Below are 23,656 nucleotides of genomic sequence, written 5' to 3'. Positions count from 1 at the left end.
CAGTAATGCTGGCAGTACAGCAGAAATTACATTTTCCTCTGTAATTAAAAACTCGTTTCATCCACCGAAGAGCAAAAAGAAACAGAAATGGCCATCAAGGAGGTATTGGACTTTGTGTTCGAACTAATTGATTTGTTCTGTTTCAATTCAATTACAAGGAATCGGTTATTAGATTCCAGTTTATAGTTTATCTGGGGGATACAGGCGCAAAGGCAGGAAACAGGCCTCTTTTATTTCACAGCAAGAACAGTCCTCCGGCTCCAAACCGGACCGTTTATGCCTGGTAATTTTATTTTTCTGAGATGTCCCCGTGATAAAAAAAACCCCCCTAGTTTGCTCACTGATGACGGTAGCTATAAAGCACAGAAGATTCCGGCAGCAGCACGAACGCTAACTAAATTTCTCGCCTGTCATGTGAGGTAGAGTTCGCTAATCATTGTTTATGCAGTTATTAATTGAAATGTCTTTTAATTACATTTCACAAATGGGATAACAGCGAAGGGATGGATGATGTTCTGGGTGTGAGGCCCTGGTGGAGACAGCCCCCCCCCCCGCAGTGTAATATTACGCCCCCAGTACATTTACGCATGCTGCCTTTGTCCTTTAATTAACGCTCTGGAAACACACGTCCGAATTCAGGCGAGGGCTGTTTGTTGTCATGGCGATTTAAATAAACGAGCAAATAAAACGAGGACTGGGGCGGCGGGGGGGGGGGGGGGGGGGGCTGCACGGTGACCACCCGCCAAGGCGTGACACCTCTAATGGCGCCTCGTGCTGAGCTGCCCCGGGGGGGGCTCCGATTCCCTGACATCTGCCCCCCCCGGGCGTCACTATAACCCATCACTTAACGGCGTGCGCCGGGTCGTGGGGGTGCCGATTTAAAGGTCAGACACAGGTCGCGTTTGCCGATACGCTGTGGCATTGGCACCGTTCCCGAGCCGTAATGTGGTGACAAAAAATACGGCGTCCAGGGAGGGGGGCAGAGCCTTTTACCGTGGTCTCAATTAATCGGTCGCTCCTACTCTACTGGTCTCGCTGGTCTCTTCATTGGAGGGGAGGTGTCAAGCCCCCCCACCCACTGACACCACCCACCCTAGGATCCCAGCACTATGATCTGCATATATGTCACATGTGCCAGGTGGGGCTCAGGGACCCTCGCATTTGGTCACCTTTTACCCATAGTTGCTACTGTAGAATCCCCTGCCCCCCCCCATGAGCGACTGCAGTGTGCTCCGGCACTGTGATGAAGTACGATCGATTCCAGTAGCCTCGTCCTGCGCCCAAACAAGCTGCCCCTGATCCCGGCGCCGGATCCTCCGTCTATCTGGTGGTCGTGGTTTCCCAGCCGGGTCTCTGTACGGGGACTCCCCCCACCCCACTGTCCTTTGCTTACATCCCCCTAGCCCGGTATCCCTTAGGCGGGGGCCGTGCACACAGGGAGGATCGGGTTCCGGTCACACGGACCATCAGTCCGGCAGAATGAGCATGTGCGTGTGTGTATGTAGGGGGGGGCAGAGGGAATGACATTGATGACAGAGCTGCAGGTTTATTTGTAATTCATCAGGGGAGGAAAGATGCTGGCACCGTAACAGATATGGAGTTACATTTTTAATGGCAACCAGTATATGTGGCTATAAACACATGGGTGGTAAGAGGGACGTCAGGGAAATTTTTAAAAATCTCCTTCCCTTCCTTGTTTTTCCAGACGTGAGCGAGAAGGTTTTAATTCACACTCTGCGATCGCCCTGGGAACTAAACTTAATTGTGACCGGTGAGTCTGCAGCCCGGTCTATCTATCATGCGTAATGCATAAACCCTTTAAGGTCCAGTGCGTGTGTCTGCATTGCTGTTCCGTCTTCCGCCACTTGGGGGCACTGTAGCATCAGGGTGACCCCTCGACGGTAGCCACCGAAGAGAGACGCGTCGCTCCGAGACGAATGGGAACCGGCCGTGAGAAGTACATTCTAGAAACGCTGCCTGCTTTGTGAGGAATCTGTGGGAAGCAATAAAGGCTTGAGTCGAGTAACAGCTTAGCTATCTCGAAATTCTTATAGGCCCCATCAATGGTAGCTTTGCTCCACATCCTATAGTCAGCATGAGTCAGACACGTGCACATTCTCCTCAGTGGCACAGAACCGCAGCGTAGACACAGAAGTAGACTGACATTGGCTACAAACCTGCCTGATAGCAAACTACAGGAAAACCCAACGCATTATGTCTTGCATGAGGAGCAAGTCTTTCCTCCTTTATTTTGGTTTTACGATGGCAAACCCCAGACCTGCAGTCCTGCCAGTCCGGGTGCCATAGGATGTAGAGGATGTTTTCTGGGCGACTGGATTTAGGACCCTGCGTCCGTCCCTGTCTGTGGCCATTTGTCACGTGACACTCCGTGAGGAGGCCGCCAACATGGCTGCTGGGGGTGGCCGGTCTCGGGGGTATACATCAGAAAGCGATTAAAACATCCTGACGAAGTTTTTCTTGGTCCTATTGAAGAGTAACAGCATCCTAAATGGGGGTGATCCCTGCAGTGTGCCCAGTGCATCCTGGGAAGTACTGGACAAAGCCAACGTGGGGCTGTGGGCGGGCATCATAGGGGTGTCCCCCCCGCCCTGGGCAGCTGCCTGTGTTGCACATGGGTTGACAGGCTCTGTTCCCAGGACAGGCTTCTGGCTCTCCGCGGATGGATGGATGGATGGATGGATGGATGAAAAACAATGCAGTTAGTTTTACAGGAGGAAAAAAAAAATCATTCCGTTTGACTCTTGTGGATAAGTCAGCTGATTTCATCCAGCACTCTTCCCGTAAGATCAATTTCCATAGTGAGGACTGAGATTTTTAAAGGCCAGACTCATACCACGTGGAAATCAGGCAACGCGATCAATTTAATGTGCTATCTTTAGGCATGCAATCCAATTTTTGCACAACTAGCAGTCGGTTGATCACGTGACTGCATCTGGGTAAAATGTAGTTTTTCACAAGTCACATGATCCGCTAAAATAATCAATACGGCAACGAAAGAAACGGTAATGGGATGCCAGTAATTATGCGCACAGTATCCCTTTGATTACGCTTCAGCTGTGTATTGAATCCTAGAGTAAATCACATTTCAACACATGGCAGCAGCTCTCCTGTGAGTTTGGCATCTAATTTGCTGTGATAACCACCCCTTACATTTACAAATAAACCTTTTTTAATCAGGGATGACTTGGCGGTTATTAAAAACCACCTCCTTTGCAGGGGCGATGTTTATAATTAGCCTGAGGTTTATCTATGAACGTGTGCGCGTGTGTGCGTGTCTGTGTGTGTGCGTGTCTGTGTGTGTGTGCGTGTCTGTGTGTGTGTGCGTGTCTGTGCGTGTGTGCGTGTTTGTGTGTGTGTGTATCTGTGCCTGTACGCTGTATTAAAGTAAATGTGGCCTTCACGGGCCTCGAAGAAGGTGACAAATAGTTCCCCCAAGCCATCTAAGTCATCCTCCTTGTGTTGAAAGCAAGGCCCTATTTTATCCCTGAAAATGTCCTTGTGACAAATTGGAAAGGTTAAAGATGGATAGGACCTGTAAATCCCAGGTGTACTGTGGTATTGATCAACGCAGCGGACCGGCTCTGTGCCTTCCGAGCCGGCGATGTGACCCCCGCACGGATCATCTGACTGTAGAGGGCCTAGCACTGGTGCTAGGGCTAATGCTGCTAATCTCTGACGAATCACCCGTCTTCCCAGTGCCGTGGAGCCTCGGGGACTGGCCACGGATTCTCGCACGGAGTCTTCCTTAAACAGCTGTTAGCGCTGCAGATGTAAGGTTTCTTATCTATGTGGTGCGAGGAGGTAAGGAGGTAGAAACTGCATCACTGATGTTAGCGACGTTAGCGATTTTATCAGGGCGCACGTGCGTTTGTTTATCAAGGAAATGGCCAGTGTTTATAGGAATCGATACCGCAGAATAATCAGTCCAATTAAGGCCTCATCTGAGCTGCTGCTCTCCAGTACTGGGAAACATGACACAAATTACCCCCCTCCTCTCCAGTCTCTCATAGTGAGTGGGGAGTCAGGGAGACTAACCTCTGGGGCATCGGTACGACCGATTTTCTTTCTGACAGCGTCTGTTGCGTGTGAAAAAAGGCACTTTGACTGGGGGGGGGGGAGAGTCTTTCCGTTTCAGCCTGTGGCCTCCCGGGTAAGCCAGCGATTTCCATCGAGTCTGCCGGGGCGTATCGCATGTAAGGATTTTAGCCGTCAGACAAAAAAACACGTCTGGATCCTAACGATCACTGGGAATAAGAGACAGACCAGCACCCGGTAGCCTTTACGGGTGGCTGTTTGAAGCGGAAATCGCCGGAATCTCAGGTCGTTATGAGAGAGAATGAGAAAGGAGGAGGTATGAGCTTGTAAGGTCATTTTTTCGACATGCAGCGACTTTGCCTGCTCGCCCGCCTTCGGTAGAGGCAGAGCCACTCTGCGGTTACACCGGGGTTAATGACGCCAGGGAAGTTCACACACGCTTTTCGCTGGTCTGCGCTTTTGTGTGTGTTTGTTCAGTCGGGCTGTAATGGGTTTTACTGGGGGGGGGGGGGGGGGGGGGGGCTGCCTGTCTCAGCTCTGACAGACCCACTGGTTGGCTTTGGACCACAGAAGTATCACGAATAGCCACGTTTACTGTCACACATAAGCTACATCGGCACGTTCTGTGCCCCTGGGGTTCTGTGGGTAGCCAGTCCAGGGGAAGAACGACAGAACTCATTCACAGAATAAAGAGCAGGAAACATCGCTCAGCCTTACTGGATACTGAGACAAAACTGAGGGAGACACACAGTCACGTCCAAGCTCTCTCTCTCTCTCTCTCTCTCTCTCTCTCTCTCTCTCTCTCTCTCTCTCTCTCTCTCTCTCTCTCTCTCTCTCTCTCTCTCTCTCTCTCTCTCTCTCTCACACACACACACACACACAACACACACACACACACACAAGTTTGAAATTACGCTTTTGTGGGGATTCTCAATTAATTTCTATGGGAACAACCAAAATCGGAATCACGACTCCCTCAACCCCCACCTGTAATTAACCAAACAAAATGCAAGACTTTTGGGATTTTTTTTGGTATTTTGATTGCATTCACAGATTTTTATTAAATTGAGTTTCCCCTTGTTGGGATCGGAAAAGAGATTCCAGCAATGTCAGGATAAGAGGTTTCTGACACATTACAGGAACATTTGGTCCCCACAATGTAATATATACGTGCTGACAAAGGTGGCACTCATGCACATTGAGCCGTCCCAGCCCAAATTCAAACACATTTAATACTACTAAACTGCACCCTCCTTCGCCCCGTGACCAGTGTGATTGACACCCACGGTCTCCAAGCTGTCGTCCTTCGAAGTCCCCCTAGTTATTTTCCAGCACAAATCTGACTACTTAGTTTTTCAAATGATAGTGACACATCATTAGCGTCGTTGGCAGGTTCGGCCGAGCTGCGATGGGCCGATAAACCTCTGCCCTCTGGGAACTCGCGCTCTCTGCTAACTGAAGCACGGAGCGGCTCGGAAAACGGCTTTGGCTTCTCCCTCGATTCATCCTGAGATAGAGATGTAAGCACTCGAGAAGACTTATACAATCTCATGCCAAACACTAGTGCTAGTTTACTTGAAAATATTCGGGAAAAAAGTACCACTGATTGCTAATACAGCTGTGTGCCCTTCTGATGAATGTTCCTAATAAACAGTATTTTTATTTCTGTAAAAGATACCACTGGAGTTTTCACCTCTCCAGATCTGACTGTGCAACACAGCACAATGCCTCCCAGGAAAGGCTTGTTCATCGGTGTCTTTAGTGAAACTAAACGTCCACGGAGAGGACTGACATCGCTTTGACACAAAGCGGATCGGCTAGTCAACCATAAGGAGCCTAGAAAATTTCAAGTATGCCAACTGCAAGTACAACAAACATCCCAGTTCACCAAGTCACTTCAGCGTGCATCACAGGTGTTACCTGGACTGAAGAGGCCTTTTTCATTGAAATTTCCTTTGTACGACGGCGGTAGAGGACTGAGGACTCAGCAGCAGTCCAGTCGCTTGGGATTTTGCTGGAGCGCCGACTTGATACAGCTTCCACCTTTCTGAACCAAACCCCCACCTTCAATGCCATGCCCTGCCTCTTTAGCCCTTCTCAGTGATGCTGTGCTATCTCCACATCTATATGCGACTTACAGAAACAGAATCGATCTCTTCATGATTTTTTTAAAAACTCCCGGCACAAAAGAAGCCGTAAACCTGCAGTGTCTGAACAGTGAATCTGTGGGCTTATGCGAGCTCTTATACAAAAACCTTTTTTTATCGTCTGAGTAGCCCAGGAAAAGGGTGAAGGAAATATTGGAGGACAGGGGTGCCTTTAAGGTTTAATTTTATTTATTGGGGGGTTTTATCAACCCAAAAGCACATAGTGTGCTGGTAAAAAATGTGGTAGAAGTTGCAGGAGGTCCTGTCTTGTGTCACCGTTCAGGAGATCTTCAGCACCCTTTAGAAGCGGAAATCCAGCCACGAGAGGATTTCTTAACTCTTGGATCGAAACATCAGCCGAGCTGCTGTGAGAATAAGGACCCAGCTGGTGGGCAGAAGGGAGGTTCTCAGCGGTTTAGATACGCGGGCTAACTCCACAGGGAGACCACCTGCATCTAATGAAAGACAGTCACAGGAAATGCATATAAGAAAAGATTTTAAGAGATTAAAATGAAGGAAAGCATAATATGAAATTGAAGGATTGGCAGAAGATTGGAATCTCATTGGCTGGAGTCCTAGACTTATGCCTTGTGTTGCGTAGGATAGTTACAGGCCACGAAGTAACCTTGACTGGGATAAGTGGATGGATGGATAGGGTTAGGGTTAGGGTTGGGGATGGATTGATTGGTGGATATATGGTTGGATATAAGGATGGATGGATATTTGGGTGGATGGATGGATATTTGGGTGGACGGATGGGTGGCCACTGGTGTTGAGATACTGTATGTAGGGTTAGGGTTAGGGTTATGTGGGCGCACTGTCTGTTTTACTGTTCTGCTTTCTCATCTGCAGGCAGGGGCGGTCCCTTCATTTCGGCTCCTGCCTCATATCCCAGATGAGGCTCAGGGAGGCTTCATAACAAAAGACAGAAACGTGAGAGCCTTTCAAACAGCTGATATAGGAAAAAGTCAAAGGGCTCCCTTTCATTTCCCTGTGAAAAGGTGCCAGTGGACGGTGGCCACTCGAGGTGGATCAACACCTCCGTGTAATTCACAGGCGCTCCGGACGACTCGCTCCTCCGCCGCCGCTTTGAACCGTGGCGACCGGCCCCAGCACGCCGCTCGCAGCATCCCGCTCTCAGGACGGCAGGAAGCTGTTTCAATTAAGAGACAGACGTGCTTGAAACGTGAGCCATGCTGCAAATGCATCAAAGAGACGCTTTTGACAGGCTGCTGGAAATCCTGAATAAAGGAAGATCCAAGCTCGAGTTTTTAAATAATATATTAGTGCAGAAAACATTATGGTTTCATTAGCTAATCATGGAGTTTGTTTATTAATTTAATTAGCCCACAAGCATTTACGCAACTTAAATGCATTTGTTAAAGATGTAATAAGGAAATTATTTAAGTTACGTATCCCGGCCAACACAGACTCTCATTTATTCATGTAGGATAAGTTTAAAGGAGTTGTATGGACAGGATGAAACGCTGAAAGTTCCTCTGAGACACAGGGGAGTGGAGTGAAATAACTTTGTGGGGGGGGGGGGGGGGTCGCAAATGTTAAGGGTATAGTAGGTCGGCTCTGAGGCTTGGGAAGGGGATGTGGGCGAGTTGAGGATGTCTGGGAGAGCAGAGCACAGCGACCAGGCAGCAGCTGCATGTGTCAGGAGGCCTGCAGTCCCTCTCCAAGGCTTCAACATGCACCTCCATGCTGCACTTGCTTCTCCAATCCGTCAGCACGAGATCAGCAGCATGCGATGCGCTTCGCCGCATGTCAAACTTCGAGCCGCTATTCACGCCGGACGCAAACTCTGACCGCGAAGTCGCAAAATGGTTAACACGAAGGGCCGCTCGATTAAACGAGGCCTGCCCTCGAAACGAAATCCTTCATTCGCAGCACGTAGCAGTAAACACACTGACTGAAAAAGCATTGCATGTTGTGCTATGTCATCCATGAGCCAGTGATCGCAGGGTAGAGAATGAAGGACCGAGAAGATGATGTTAACTAGCTAGCCATCTAGCTATCAACGTTAAATTGCTAAGATCTGCCAATATGAAGTAACCCATACAGACGACCCTCATGAATGCAAATGTTAATTAGAACAAACATAAATACTAGTTAAAAAGATGACTTCATGCAACATCTTTTCATTGGTCTATCAAGCTATCAGTAGACAGAGAAGATTGCGTCACGTACGGTAAAAAGTCACAATTGTCATGCGCAGTTTTCATCGAATGATAAGTATATATCTATGAATTTTGATTTTTCCTTTGTAGGTGTCTGAAGCAAGCCCTTGGTGAAGCTGATTTATCGAGGCTAACGGGACTAATGGTACCATGATGTTCTCACAACCGCCCTATCTGACACTGCTCCACACGACATCCTGCTCCGCTTACTACATCTCCCTCTGCCTGCTCTAGAGAAGCCATGTTCTTCTAGAAAAAAAAAGCAGGCCGGCTGAGGGCAGACGGGCCGCAATTTGTAGTGATTTGCGGAACATGTAGCACCCCTGCGACAGAATGGTCTGCGAGTCACCCATGCGTGACTTTCCCCCCCACCATAGATCCATTTTCGGAGCCCACCTGAAGTAATCTTTTTGATGGTGGAAGGTGTACGACCGTTGTCCCCTCTTCTTGATGCAGTGCATGCTGGGTATTTGGGAATAACTGTGGGCTGCTGGAAAGCAGATGTTTTCTCTCTGTTACAATACAGACAGGAAATAAATTACAAGGTTGCTGGGAACCCGATCAATAAGAACTGTTTTGAATAATTGAGCCATGCAGTGTAAATGTTTTCTTTGTTTTCTCTGTTTGTGCTTTGTTTTGCTTACTTGTTTGTACAGGATTATGTTTTGAGGTATTTAGCTGTTACAGTATTTTAACTCACAGAGTCTTTGTTTTCCCTGAAAATGCATCATTTCGGAAAACAAACCTGGAAGCTGCTTCATGCACCTGCTTGAAGTATTTAAACAAAAGTGATTCCTCTTTGAAAGAATGTGCCCAGACACTCGAGGAAAATGAATAACTCTTCTCCTTTTTAATTGTGCTCGCATCATTGCCTGCCTACGTACGTGATTACGACCATCGATGAGGGATTGTGATGGAAGATGTCGCACTTCTCAAAAACACGCTAGTCGCCGACCAAAACAGAGAGCGGCGAATACAGGCTCCCCCAACTAAACTTCAATGATCACTGTCATCATATCGTGTGTCTTTTCAAGTTTTTATATCCCAAAGTACCTCTCACTCTAAACAGAAAGAACAATCGCCCCGGGCGGGGGGGGACATTTTAATAGGCCGTCGCAGGAATTCTTATTGACCCGACAGACTATCGTCTTGAGAACCTCGGCTGACTGAGCCAGCGAATCTGACGAATCGATGCGACACGTGCATCTGAACGCGGGGAGAGTGACGTGATGCAGACGCTCGCCGGGATGAAATGCCTTTCACGTTTGGGGGCTGCAGACACGGCGAATTATCTTAGAAGCACTTCTTAGGAATGGAGACTCCTTCTGGCATGAATAGATGAGCAGGAAAAGATCGCCGGCTGCCTGGCTGGGGCCCGGACTCTGGCTTCAGCAGCGGTAATGTCAGTATTCTTCAGCCGTATTGGTCATGTTCAACTCACCTACTGATGAGCCATGCTGTTGGGTAGCTTCAGCCCCGATCTCATGTCCGTTGGGGTCGAGCTCATGCCAGCTTAGCACTATAGTCCCCAAGCCAGTGTTTCTCAACCCAGTCGTCAGGGACCCTGAAGATGTTCACATCTCCGCTCCCTACCAGCTCCCAGGACACCGGAACCAAACAATCAAGCAATAAAGACCTAGATTGCTTGGTTCAGCTGTGGTGGGAGCTGGGGGGGGGGTGCAAAAATGTGGACTTTTTCGGAGTCCCTGACAACCAGGTTGAGAAAAACTGCCTTTTGTTAATGTCATATGAACTTACGCATTTGTGGAAAGAGAGCAGTTCTGGTCAGGAATGTAATATTTTACACATGGGGCTTTATAAGTTTGCCATTTTTAAAATCCTCAGTAATGCCCTTAAAATAGAGAACAAGCCTGCTTCTGGGACCTGAACTAACAACCCTCAGGCTAAAAATGTTCTCGTTAGCAGCGCTCATATAATACGGCTTTCCATTTGTGACATACAGCCGCAATTTGTTGAGGCTTATATGGTCTCAAGAGAACAAGCTTGCTTCTGAGACTTGAACCAACAACCTTCAGGCAAAAAGTGCACCTTGTTAGCACCACTCGTGTAATACAGCTTTCCATTTGTAGCATACTGCAACAATTTATTGAAGCTTTTGTGATATCAAGGGAACAAGCCTGCTTCGGGGACTTAAACCAACAACCTTCAAGCAAAAAGTGTGTCTTGTTAGCCATGCTCATGTAATCTGTTTGTGACATACAGCCACAATTTGTTGAAGCTATTACGGTATCAAGAGAATGAGCCCACTAGCACAAGATTGCAGAACAGTCTCTACCCAGATACTGTCACGCAGATTCTACTTTCACTCTGCTGTCTCACAACAGCACCGCAATGAATGAACCGAGACTTGAACACATCACATACATGCGGCATGACACACGCAGAATATGCACTGTGTGTTCTGGCTCCTAGCCATCATACAATCACCCATTTTGACTTTACGACAATGCCGCCATCACCTTCATCACGTTAACATTGTCGTGCTATATGTAATCCATTATACCATTCAATATCTTATTATCTTGTAGTAATACTACAACTCTCAATTGCTGCCTCTCTCAGATGTGAATTTATCTCATCTGAAAAATTCCTCCGATACTTTATACTATGCATTTGTATACAGCTCGTATATGCAATTAATTTTTTCCATGAAATTTCCTTTAGCTTGTACAGTTTTTACTGAGGCTTCTCACAGTACATATACAGTGACAATAAAGAAATATTGTATCTTCTGGGATTTGAACCAACAACCCCCCAGGCTAAAAGTTCATCTTCTTGGCCCTGCTGATAAAACACAGTTGTTTGTTGGCACGACTCACGGCTCACACACATCTGTGCAATGCGTCACTGATGACAGCAGAAGGTTCTCTGCCTGCTATGTATGCTGAAGGAACTATCTGATTAGCATCTACAACAATAGCGGGTTAATTTTTGTGTAATGGCATCAAAAAGTAACCTGTAGTTCGGTTCTTTCCTCGCTTTGGACCATCTCTCCTACTGCTTTCGCAGCCTGGCTCTCACCCTGGGATCTCTTTTCCCGCGTTACTAGAATAGGATATTGCTTTTCTAATCTTGCCTACAAGGGACGCCATTTATGTATTATTTTCCAGTAGCTATTTCTCCAGTGAAGTGGCTTCAGTGCTGCACTCCCCAGTTTTTAATGTCGTATCTCGGTTTTTACGACAGGGGGGGCCAAATGAGGGGCAGCAGGCAATACAAACTATGGCTGACACCACTTCATTTAAATCAAATTAAAGTTTGAGGCAGTGGGGGCATTTTGATGCCTGCCCCCCTCCCGAAAAAAAGGGAGGGGGGGGGGGGGCTGGCACACTTGTGGGACAGCTGCCGTGGTGGACACAATAGGCTGGGGACTAAGTGAGACAGATTAGCTTTGCGGTGAGGAGCATTCTATGCACAGGGTCTACAATGGAATTGTAAATCACGGTGGATCCTTTCACTAGTGCCCCCCTCCCCCACACACCCCAGATGGGGCAGCATTTCCCCCCTGCGGCGTGACCCAACCCAACTGCCCTCCCGCCCACCCCCCCCAGCCAGATGTCTGACAGCTTGCCTGGGTGGCTGAGAGTTGTCCCGAGCCTCGTTCAGATCTGTTTAGGAGGTTAGATTTTCTGACATGCTTAGCTGGGCTGAAGGGGAGAGAAGGATCCACCCAGCTCTAAACGACAGGAGAGTAATGGACGTCAGATTTTCATGGCCCTCCTATGCACCGTGGGGACGCTGTAGAGCCCGAAGAGGGGGAAACGGTTCATTTCGTCCACAATACCATTTATTTTTTTACCTGTTCAGGAAAGTATTGGCTTTTTAAGTGGATAGAAAGTCTGTCTGTTACATAAGTAACACTAAATTAATATATTTTTTATAATAATTGATACTTTATTGATCCCTGTGGGGAAATTGTCTTTACACCTCCCTCAACTTGCTCTTTGTAGAGTAAGCCGTCCGCGAAGGGCAGCCAACCTGTTTGGGCCCCTAGGGAGCTGGGGGTTAAGGGCCTTGCTCAAGGACCCACAGACGTGCTGAGGCGGGGTTTGAACCGACAACCTTCTGATTACAGGCACAGAGGCTTAACTGTGTTGGGACTATTGCTGCACTTTTGTGGTCAAAGCTTCCCATCAAAATATGTCGACGATGATGATGAAGATGATACTATATTTGCCATTTGATGAAGATGATACTATATTTGCCATTTGTACAAGCACCTTTTTGTTTTTTATTTTTAAGTCTTGTGAGATTCAGAGACAGAAGCTTGGGGTCTGAGCACAGGGTTAGCCATTTATCTTTGCCCACCAGGGGATTTGAGCCAATGACCTTCTGAACAAAGCCACACACTGCCCCAATACTAATGTCTGACTGGTCAACTGATGCCTGAACTTCAGTTGTCAAAAATTCCTCTTTTTTTTCAAGGATACCCATAATTCAGTTCACAGGAAGTGCTGTCTTGCATCCTCGTTTACTCAGTGTTGACAGGGATGCTTCTCACTTCCTGTCCTGACCCCAGCATATAAATGTCCCTGCAGACTGTGGTGGCGGGCAGTTCTGCAGCACCGGCTCGGTCCAGTAATCTTTTGCGTCGGGGCTGGATGCTGTGTCCATCACCTCAAGGGGGCGGAACGTCACACAAAAGAAAACATTGCCCGGGCTAGCAGAATGGGGCGGTGGGGGGGGCTTGGGTGTCCAAATGCAACCCAGTCCTCTCTTCTCGTTCTCCCTCCTTAACATTCAGACCACAGAGGCCAGAGATGGTGGCAGCCAGTGAGATAAAGCAGGCAATGATGCGAGAGACACCTAAATATGCTCTCCTCCAGCCCTGTCAGACAGAACCACAAAACACGCAGGCTGCCCCTTTGAAAGGTACATTAAAACCGGCATAGACCTCATGCTCAGAGCCACTGGGCTGTAGACTCCACCCCGACACTCATCTCATTGGCTGCACATTTATTATGGGATGTTGTCCCACTGGCTGCACATTTAATCTGGAATGTCTGGGCAAATCTGAAAGAGATGGTGAAAGATGATGTCATACAATATGGACGATGAATAAGATATGTATAAATGTATATGGGCAACTAAGGGCAAATCAATCAATCAATCTATCTATCTAAATTCTGTGACAATGTGACAATTATTTTGTCTCACAATGAATGGCATATTTGAAGAGATATAACCTACATTTCTCATATTGAAATACATGCATTTACTATTAATTATAATTGCATTGAAATGACCATTTAACATTTAGTTATGTTTATGTGGGAATGTGGCAGAAACAAGGTCTGTTTACCCCTAAACAAGTGACAAGTGAGAGATGGAGCTCATCTGTGATGTCTTCCTATATACTGTGATGTCTTCCTATACACTGTGATGTCTTGCTACATACTGTGATGTCTTGCTACATACTGTGATGTCTTGCTACATACTGTAATGTCTTGCTACATACTGTGATGTCTTCCTACATACTGTGATGTCTTCCTACATACTGTGATGTCTTCCTACATACTGTGATGTCTTGCTACATACTGTGATGTCTTCCTACATACTGTAATGTCTTCCTACATACTGTGATGTCTTCCTACATACTGTGATGTCTTGCTACATACTGTGATGTCTTGCTACATACTGTAATGTCTTGCTACATACTGTGATGTCTTCCTATATACTGTGATGTCTTCCTATACACTGTGATGTCTTCCTACATACTGTGATGTCTTGCTACATACTGTGATGTCTTGCTACATACTGTGATGTCTTCCTACATACTGTAATGTCTTCCTACATACTGTGATGTCTTGCTACATACTGTGATGTCTTGCTACATACTGTGATGTCTTGCTACATACTGTGATGTCTTCCTACATACTGTGATGTCTTCCTACATACTGTGATGTCTTCCTACATACTGTGATGTCTTCCTATACACTGTGATGTCTTCCTACATACTGTGATGTCTTGCTACATACTGTGATGTCTTGCTACATACTGGGAGTCTGGGTTCTGTATGAACCAAGTGCAGAGTGTCATTCCTCCCTGAGTGTGAGACCTAAAGCCTCTTTGCTCTCTGTCTGATCCCCTATTTCCTGTTTATGGGAGTCCTCTGACTCCAGGGTTTGCTCTGCTGATCAGCACAGAAATTAACAGCCCCATGCCCTTGTGTGTGTGTATATATATATATATATATATATATATATATATATATAGCTCTGGAAAACATTAAAAGGGAGGAAGTGACTTTCTAATACCAGAGATCCCCGTTAACTTATCTAACAGTGTCTCATGAATCTGAGGATGACATCAAGTGACCTTCAAAGGACAGGGAGACATTAAGTGCAGGTGTGAAGTGCACGGCTAGGACAGTTTATATCAGGCTCCTAGAAGCAGGACTGAAGTCCCATAAAGCAGGAGAGAAGCCCTTCATCAATGAGGAACAGGGAAGAACCAGGCTGCAGTTTGCTAAAAAGATGCATTTCACACAGGTGCATAACCTACTGTATAAAATGAGAAATGAGTGAAACTGAATATTTTGCTGCCGTCTCTTTAATATACAGCTCTGGAAAAATGCATTTTGCATTACATTTAATAATAGTAAAAAAAAAAGCAGGGTCAGGCAATCCCTGAAAGGAACCGGGGTTAGGGGCTGTGTTGAAGGGTTCGATGGTGAAATCACTCTGTCAGTGCTGGAATTTGAACTAGCGACCTTTGGCTCACAAGTGTGGCATGGTAACCTGCTACCTGAAGCACACAGCACCTTTCATAAGCAGCACCTCTGTGCCCCCTGTGTGTCACTCAGGTAGCTTATGGTCAAAAGCTCAGGGCCCCTCTGCTCTGCTCCTGAATCCAGCCTGATTCTGTGTTCCCGGTTTACCTAGAAAGATCGGGGCCTGGTGCTACAAACTCATCCTTTGTAATGCGATTTTACACAGAAACGGAATATATTCCTGGTCTGTAGTCCTGCCCATTATTCCGCAAACAACAGGGTGAGCCAGATGGTTAGTGCATGATACGTCTTTGACGAGAACTTTTGAGATGTATGCTTTGTTTGAGCCTGGTACGTATCTGCGGGAAAGTGATATTCGGAATCTTTAGTTTAGCTTCACCACGTTTTAAAGTCCTTTTAACCTCAAGTGTAGCTTTCAAAAAGCGAAAAGTGAGAAGCAGCATATTTAACTATGAATTGCACTGAACAGAAGATTTCAGAACGTCAAAAGACCCTTAAGGTCAGATCTGTTTCCTTGCTATGGATGCCAGCCTTAACGCTTGCCAGAAATGTATTCCACGAAGACATGTAGTCTGACTCTTTTCCTTTTACGGGAATAAAATACAATGAAATATAGATAAAGCTTAGTTAAAGCTGAAATGATCGAGTTTGTCAGGCAGACACACAGGAAATGCAGCTGTCTAATAAGAAAGACCGTGATTTGACTTGATGTGTTTTTAGATAAGCTGCTCTCCACTCCCTTGGTGGTACAGAGCCCAGCACGATCCGGCAGAGAGCTGACAGCTTCCCGCTGTCAGAAGACACCCTTATTGTGCCCAGTGACGCCCGCAATGCCAGAGCGAGAGCGGACCCGCTGCTGCTCTCTTGTTGGTGATTCATCGGCCGCTGACCAGCGCCATGACGGACTCTATCCCAGAAATCCAGGGAGAAACCTGGGCCGTCAGACGGCCCAGCAGACTGCAACAGGACGGTTTCCGGAAGGACCTCTCCGCTGCCAAGAATGCCATGTTTTAACGAATTAGGACTTTAGGGGGAAAAAAAGCAACTCATTTCAAAATATCAAGCCGAACCTTAAGCGTTATTTAACAAAGTAGCACATAAATCTAAAAGACGGAGACGCAGCAATATTAATTTGGCAGCGGTTCTCGTCACGGTCATCCCTCGGCGTGTTTCGAGTCTACGGACACAGCAGCTTAATAAGCCGGACCATTCACGGTCCCAAAAATCAGGAGGACTTCAGCTGACATGGGGAAGACGTGCGTTTATTTCTGTATCCACACCTCGCCTTTTCAATTCTTCTGGCTCGACATTCCTGTCTCTGGGCGTTTGCCTTCCTGCAACATCACGTCTGGCAGGGATGGGTAAACAGTGAAATATTGATCGCAGTTGGGGGTGGTGGGGGGGGGTTTGCCTGGGGATAAAGACGCAGAGCATGGCGCATGGGGAGCCGCGAGGGGGCACAGCCTTCTGTCACGCATTTCAGCCACAGATGTTGGCGACAGAAGCAGCACATCGCTACATTTGCAATTAAAGAGCCCCCCCCCACACACACACACACACACACACTAGCTCTCTCCCACCACCCCCTCGCTCCCAGCATAATCCCTGTGCCAGTCAGCCAGCTGAGGAGAAAGTTCACATTTTAAATTTTAATAACCTTAGAAGGTGTGAGAGAGGACCATCAGTTATCTTGTCGAGGGCACATCAGCCAAGACCGCTGCCCTAGAGGCTGCAGGCAGTTGGCACCGTTAGCATTTTGCCGCAGACCAGATGGAGGCTATGCTAATCAGCCGGAGATCAATGGCGATGGAGACCGCCGTGACCCGAACCTCGCTCCCCCGCGGCCAGGGATCCGAAGCCTGCCGTGTGAACCAGACTCCCGGCCATTCATCGCGGCCTGCTAACAATCGCTCGTATTAGGTCACAACAGAGCCTATTTATAGAGCAGTTGGAAGGCCTTTGTGCTCAGTCCGTTTGTTTAAGTGCGACTCGTCACAGCACGTGGGTTTGCTCATTACGGCGGGTTCCCTTCTCCGCCTAGAATGAAGACATGGCCTGAAGCAGCCTGAATTATTCAGCCCTAGCATTTGAGCCTGAATTAGCTTCCTCCTGCTACTATTTTGGCACCTCTATTTTATTGGGTGGCACCTGGTATTTCATGCATTTTTCACAACATTGTGAAAAGGGCACCCCGTGCCAGACCACCCGCAAATCCCCCCCCCCCCATTCTATTCCGGGTCCCTCCTCCTTGAAATCCTGGCATGTGTTGCCATCTTGCAAACCGCGCCGCTCGCTATCTCCAAAGCTCCAAAGAGACTCTCCGTTCCGAGCACGGCCAGTGCGGCTAAAACACCGGAAGGTCGTAAGACACGTTTTCCGATTCAAAGCGGTTTTAATCGCCGTCGCTTCCTGTTTTAACACCGATCACGGATGCGTCCTCTCCGGATGAGTCACGAGCGTTCCCACGGTCCCACGGTCCCTGAAATGACTTTCCGTCAATGTAATTAACTGCTGCGATTCGTCCAGCCCTAACATTTGACGTCTGAACTCCACAACTCCGAACACATGGCGCCCACGTCCGTGGAATGTGCAAGCATTCCATTTTCGTGACAGAGTGCCACTTAATGGTAATGAGGACATTTAATGGCCCCCTCTTCAAGCGACACTCTTCGGCTGGCGAATTCCTACTCTCCCGCGAGCTAGCCGGAATGTTTGTTTGCTGTACAATCAAAACAAGAGCAAAAGAACGGCTTTATTTCATTTGTCATGGCTGCCACCACTGCTGGATTGCACTATAATTTCAGTAGTTTACACATCCCGATGATGTGTCAGCAGATACTGGTGGCCATGTTGCCACTTACCTCCAGGGGGCGACGGTCAGCGTTGCTGCATGGTGTATAATTAAAGTACAAGCCGCTTGTCCGGGCCAACGTTTCTAAACAGGTGGAAGGTGCTTTTCAGGTTTGGTCATCACTGCAACCACAACCATCTTTCTTGATCCTAAAGAGTCCCTCTCCTCCGCTTTTACTGCCCTAGAACACGTCAGTGCTCTCTCTACTTCAGCTGGTAATTACTTTATTGGACTAATTATTTGGATAGTAAGTCACCTAACGCATTGTTTTCTGTATCTAATTAAAGTGCGTTCTAATGTCATCCAGCATTTGGACTTCTGAGGACAGGGCCTCTGTTATTTAGGGGGCGTCCTAAATACTGCCAGTTCCGCTGCCCCTAACAAGGGTGAGGTCAGAGGTCACTGGCTGGCTGTTAATTACCGAGCCATAGAGGAGATGCGTGTTTGTGTCTGAGCTTCTGGGGGACTTGCTGTCCCGGTGGTTGGTATAGCGCCCTGTTAGCCTATCAGAATTCAATGTAAAAGGCGACAGTTTTTACTTTCCTGGGAAATTAAATATGCAAGTTCCAAGTGAGCTCTGAATCTGGACATGGAATTAGATACTCTAATGAAGCCCACGACCAATCTAATCCCCCCAACATCTTCGGTTTGATACGGTTAGCTAATAATTTCCCAGACGGGCAAGTGGAGCTGGCGTCCAACTTTGGTGAGCTGATTGGTACCCATGCACCTCCATTCCCCTCTCCCCCGCTTCCAGGGAGATTGGATTTGCAGGCAGATAGTGTGCGGGCATGACGGAGTGCCACAGCTGCCCCCAAGAGCTTTTCCCGCGCCGCTGTGGGGGCCCCCTTTCCGTTTGTCATGCCGTTTGCCAGCTGGGCGTTACCGACGTCTCTCACCACATTCCACACTCTATTAAATGCATGAAATCTCTTAAAAACAATGCAAAAAAAAATAAGCCCTATCCTGTATTTGAACTTTTGTTTCACCGAACAAATGGGATTCCCATAAAAAGAGAAAAACTGTTCATATAATACATTTTTATTAATTTCTATGCAGCTACTTTTCATCACAAAAAACAATCCAACCAACCTGCAGAGACAGGCCACAAGTAAATGGAGATTTTGGACCAGATGTTGGTTAAATATGAGTTAATCTCAGGACGAATATTATTACACTGGATTGTTTGATAAAAGTTCTCTGAGCAGCACTTTTGATTCGACATATACTGGCGTGTTCGTCGCATTTCGAGCCTTGCTTGCTCACGGCAAATTCATCTAACCACCTGAGAATATCCCTTTAATTACCGCACAGCGCGTAATAAACATAATCAAATGTACAACTTGCCAGTCTTCAAAACATCAATTCAGACACAAATCTTGTAATCATGTTGCACTAATAAGAAACTGCCTAACCCAGGAAACGCGAAGACATCCGGAGAGTTCCGTGCTGTGCGCTGTTACATCAAAGGGCTGAAATTAAAAGGATGGAGAAATGCCTGCTTGTTTTGCAGGTGGCTGAAAAGCAGGCGTCTGCACAATAAAATGAGATTCTAAGGACACTCTTCTAAACCTGGAGTCGGTAGGATATGGTCATGCCAGCAATTAGACCTGTCTTCGTGTAGAAAACCCATTTTCTGTCAAATGGCAAAGAAATCTAACTTATTTTTGTTATTATTATTATATTTTTAAGAAAGAAACAGAGCAGCAATTAAAGCCAGAGAGCTTTCATTTCCCTGGAGGCAAATATTTGGCTTTTTATTATAACAGGCATGAAAACAATATCCTGCATGCGGGGGGACTTTTCATGTTTTTAATTTAATCCACGTCTGACTTTCAAATTCAGCTGAATGTGGGGGCTGCATGCTGTCATTATCGAGGATGATGCCACACTGGAGTCAAACCGAATCTGCATAGAGTGAAAGCTGCTTGAATATCTAAAGAATAGTTTTATTTAGGCTGCAGGGATGCGATGAGGCTGGACCCCGAAATGACGGACCTGCACTTTCTGATAGGAGACCTTTAATTGGGTGCATCAAGGTAATAATTAAGCATCTCATGGTTTCCGTACACAGACACACACACACACACACACACACAGAGGCGGTAGTTTGCTTTGCAAGCTTTTGGATTGTGGGAAGAAGCTGAAATTCCCAGGAGAGCAGCATGCGAACTCCACACACAGAGGGGGGTTAGGATAAGAACACCCCCGGGGGTGATTCTGTGGGTGTGGTGCGAACCACTAAGCCATCACACCCCCACCAATGACTGCCCGAAAATCACAGGTAACACTTAAAGCAGTGATCATAATGCGTTATCGATACCTTCATTATGCATTATAATGCATTAATAAACACAGCTAAAACAATTTATAAAAAGACATAGCACATTATACCCATGTGTGTTATGTATTATGAATGATCTGTGAAGGTCTCATCTCTAATGCACTAAGATCTTCATAATGCAGCACACATCATCCATAATTCTTATACTGAACATTGTAATGCTCCCTGACTGTGAGCATTAAACCTCCATTAGCACAAGTGCCAATCTCTGCTGCCATTTTTGGATAAAATATATTACTATATATACACTACCGTTCAAAGGTTTTGGGTCACTTAGAAACCTTTCCATGAAAGCATACGTGAAATGAGTTTGAATAGGAAATATAGTTAAATAAATAGGAAATAGTTATTGACAAAGTAAGAAATAATCATTTTGAAGTTAAAATAATAATTGTGTTCAAATTTTGCTTTTGTCAAAGAGTCCTCCATTTTCAGCAATTACAGCCTTGTAGACCTTGGACACTCTAGATGTCAGTTTGTTGAGGTAACCTGATGAGATTTCACCCTGTGCTTCCTGAAGCATCTCCCACAGGTTGGATTGGCTTGATGGGCACTTCTTACGTACCATTCCTCCCATAACAGCTCAGTAGAGTTGAGATCCGGTGACTGTGCTGGTCACTCCATTATACACAGAATACCAGCTCACTGCTTCTTCCCTAAACAGTTCTTGCACAGTTCGGAGCTGTTTTTGGGTCATTCACCTGTTGGATGAAATTACCTCCAATTAAGTGCCATCCACAGGGTACGGCATGGCGTCGCAAAAGAGCCCTTTCACCCTGTACAAATCCCCCACTTTACCATCACCAAAGCAGCCCCACACCATCACATTACCTCCACCGTACTCGACAGATGTCGTCAAGCCCTCTTCCAGCATATTCTCATTTGAGCTGCGTCTCAGAAACGTACTTTGTGATCCGAATGAGTCAAACTTAGACTCGTCTATCCATAGCACTTTTTTTCCAGTCTTCCTCTGTCCAGTGTCTGCGTTCATTTGCCCATCTTAGTCTCTTCTTTTCATTGGCCACTCTCAGATACGGCTTTTTCTTTTTCTTCAATGCCTCCTCACTGTTGACGTTGAGACTGGTCTTTTGCGGCTGATATTTAATGAAGCTGCCAGCTGAAGACCTACGAGGCATATGTTTCTCAAACTGCACACTGCAATATATTTATCGTCTCGCCCAGTTGTGCACCGGGGTCTCCCTCTCCTCTCCCCATTGTGTTTAGTGCCAGTTTGCGTTGCTTTGTGAAGGGAGCAGCACGCAACATCGTACGAGATCTTCAGTCTCCTGGCAACTTCATTGCACAGAATATCCTTCGCTTCTCAGAACAAGCATAGACTGATGAGTTCCAGCAGAAAGCCTTTTGTTTCTGACCATCCTGAGCTCGTAATCGAACCCACAATCGCCGGTGCTCCACACAGTCCGAAGAAGGCTATTCCTTGTTAAATCAGCACAACAGTTTCTATCTGTGCTAATATAATTGCAAAACGATTTTCTAATGATCAATTAACCTTTTAAAATGATAAATCTGATTTAGAAAACTCAACATTCCACTGGAACGCAGGACTAATTGTTGCTGACAATGAGCCTCTGTACACTATGTAGATATTCCATTAAACAACAGCCGTTTCAAGCCATCGCAATCATTTATAACATTAAGAATGTCTACACAGTTTTTTCCTGATCAATCTGATTTTATTTTAATGGACAAAAAAAACTTGCTCTATAAATCTGTATTTATATCTTCCCTCCTATACCATCCTGTCACGTCACGAGGTGAAACTGAAGATGTGGGAGGGGGGATTCAAGGCAAACAACCGGGGTTTATTAGCGGAAATGGTCGACTTAACAGATTTGAAAATAAACAAAAACGAGGTGGATCAAAACAGGAGAGGCTAAGGCCCACACAGGACCGGGGACGGCAACGTCAGTGACAGAACTGGCTAACACAAGACACGGACGCACTTATAAACCGGGCTAATAAGGGATCAAACAAGGGGCAGCTGGGGTGAATCACACGAGGTTTGGAAGGAGAGGTAGGACAAACGATTAGTGGGCGTGGCTCGTTAGGGTCATTCCACGGAGGAATGGGACGTGACACATCCAGCCATTTTGTTAGTGTAGATGTAAGATGTTTGAATTGCATGGATTTCTCTCTACAGAACCATCAAGGTTTTAATTTTATCTTATCAAAAAAATTCAGATCTTATCTCAGATTTATCAGAAATCAAAGCTTTCCAAGGAGAGGTCACTTAAAAATAAACCTGATGTAACAGCAGGTTCCAACAGGTCAAATGCATTTCGTTTGTTAAGAAAGATCTCACTATAAAAGCACCTGTCCTGTTATAAATGCCACTGTGGGTTCCAGAGGCACTGCATTAAAAATGTTTATGACTCACTGCCAGGGTTGCATAAGGTGTTCAGGAAGGTTAAACTCACAGTGTGGATAAAGACACAAACCGCTCCACAAATGGTAATAAAATCAACAGACTGGCATCTCAGGCAGCCGGAGGCTTCTGAGGAAGTCAGGGGCAACAAAAGCAGCTGAAGGCTTCAGAGAAAATCAAAGTATTCAGAGGCAACAGAGACCAAAAAGGCTTCAGAGGAAGTCAGAGGCTTATGAGGCAATTAAAGGCTTCGGAGGAAGTCAGAGGCTTATGAGGCAATTAAAGGCTTCAGAGGAAGTCAGAGGCTTATGAGGCAATTAAAGGCTTCAGAGGAAGTCAGAGGCTTATGAGGCAATTAAAGGCTTCAGAGGAAGTCAGAGGCTTATGAGGCAATTAAAGGCTTCAGAGGAAGTCAATGGCTTATGAGGCAATTAAAGGCTTCAGAGGAAGTCAGAGGTTGAGGCAAACATGGCAGTTGAGGGCTTCAGAGAAAATCAAAGGCTTGTGAGGCAACTGAGGCAGTTAATGGCTTCAGATGAAGTCTGAGGCTTGTGAGGCAACTGAGGAAATCAGAGGATTTATAGTAAATTGCAGCACAAAGCTGGGAAGCTGCCGCAGCTCTCATCAGTCCGTGTTTACATAGCTTCCCTACTCACTCCAGAGGGGTATGAGATGCCCGACAGAAATCAATTTTGCCACGGATTTAACGGGAGTTTAAAGTCGTCGGAAGCGGCGCGTTAATCGAGCTGCGTGTCTCAGTCCTCGGATTTACGCTCGCGTTTTCAGCCGAGTTTCCCTCAAATAGCAAAATTTATCTTTTGACAGATGCTGGTGAATAATTCATTGTTCAGTGTTTTCCAAAAAAATCATCCTACTGGGACGTGACATATAAGAACTGTCAATGCTGTTAATATTTTAAATTGTTTCACCCC

The sequence above is a fragment of the Brienomyrus brachyistius genome, chromosome 25 (genome assembly GCF_023856365.1).
Source record: "Brienomyrus brachyistius isolate T26 chromosome 25, BBRACH_0.4, whole genome shotgun sequence".
Taxonomy (NCBI): Eukaryota; Metazoa; Chordata; class Actinopteri; order Osteoglossiformes; family Mormyridae; genus Brienomyrus; species Brienomyrus brachyistius.
Note: the sequence above shows the minus strand (reverse complement) of the source record.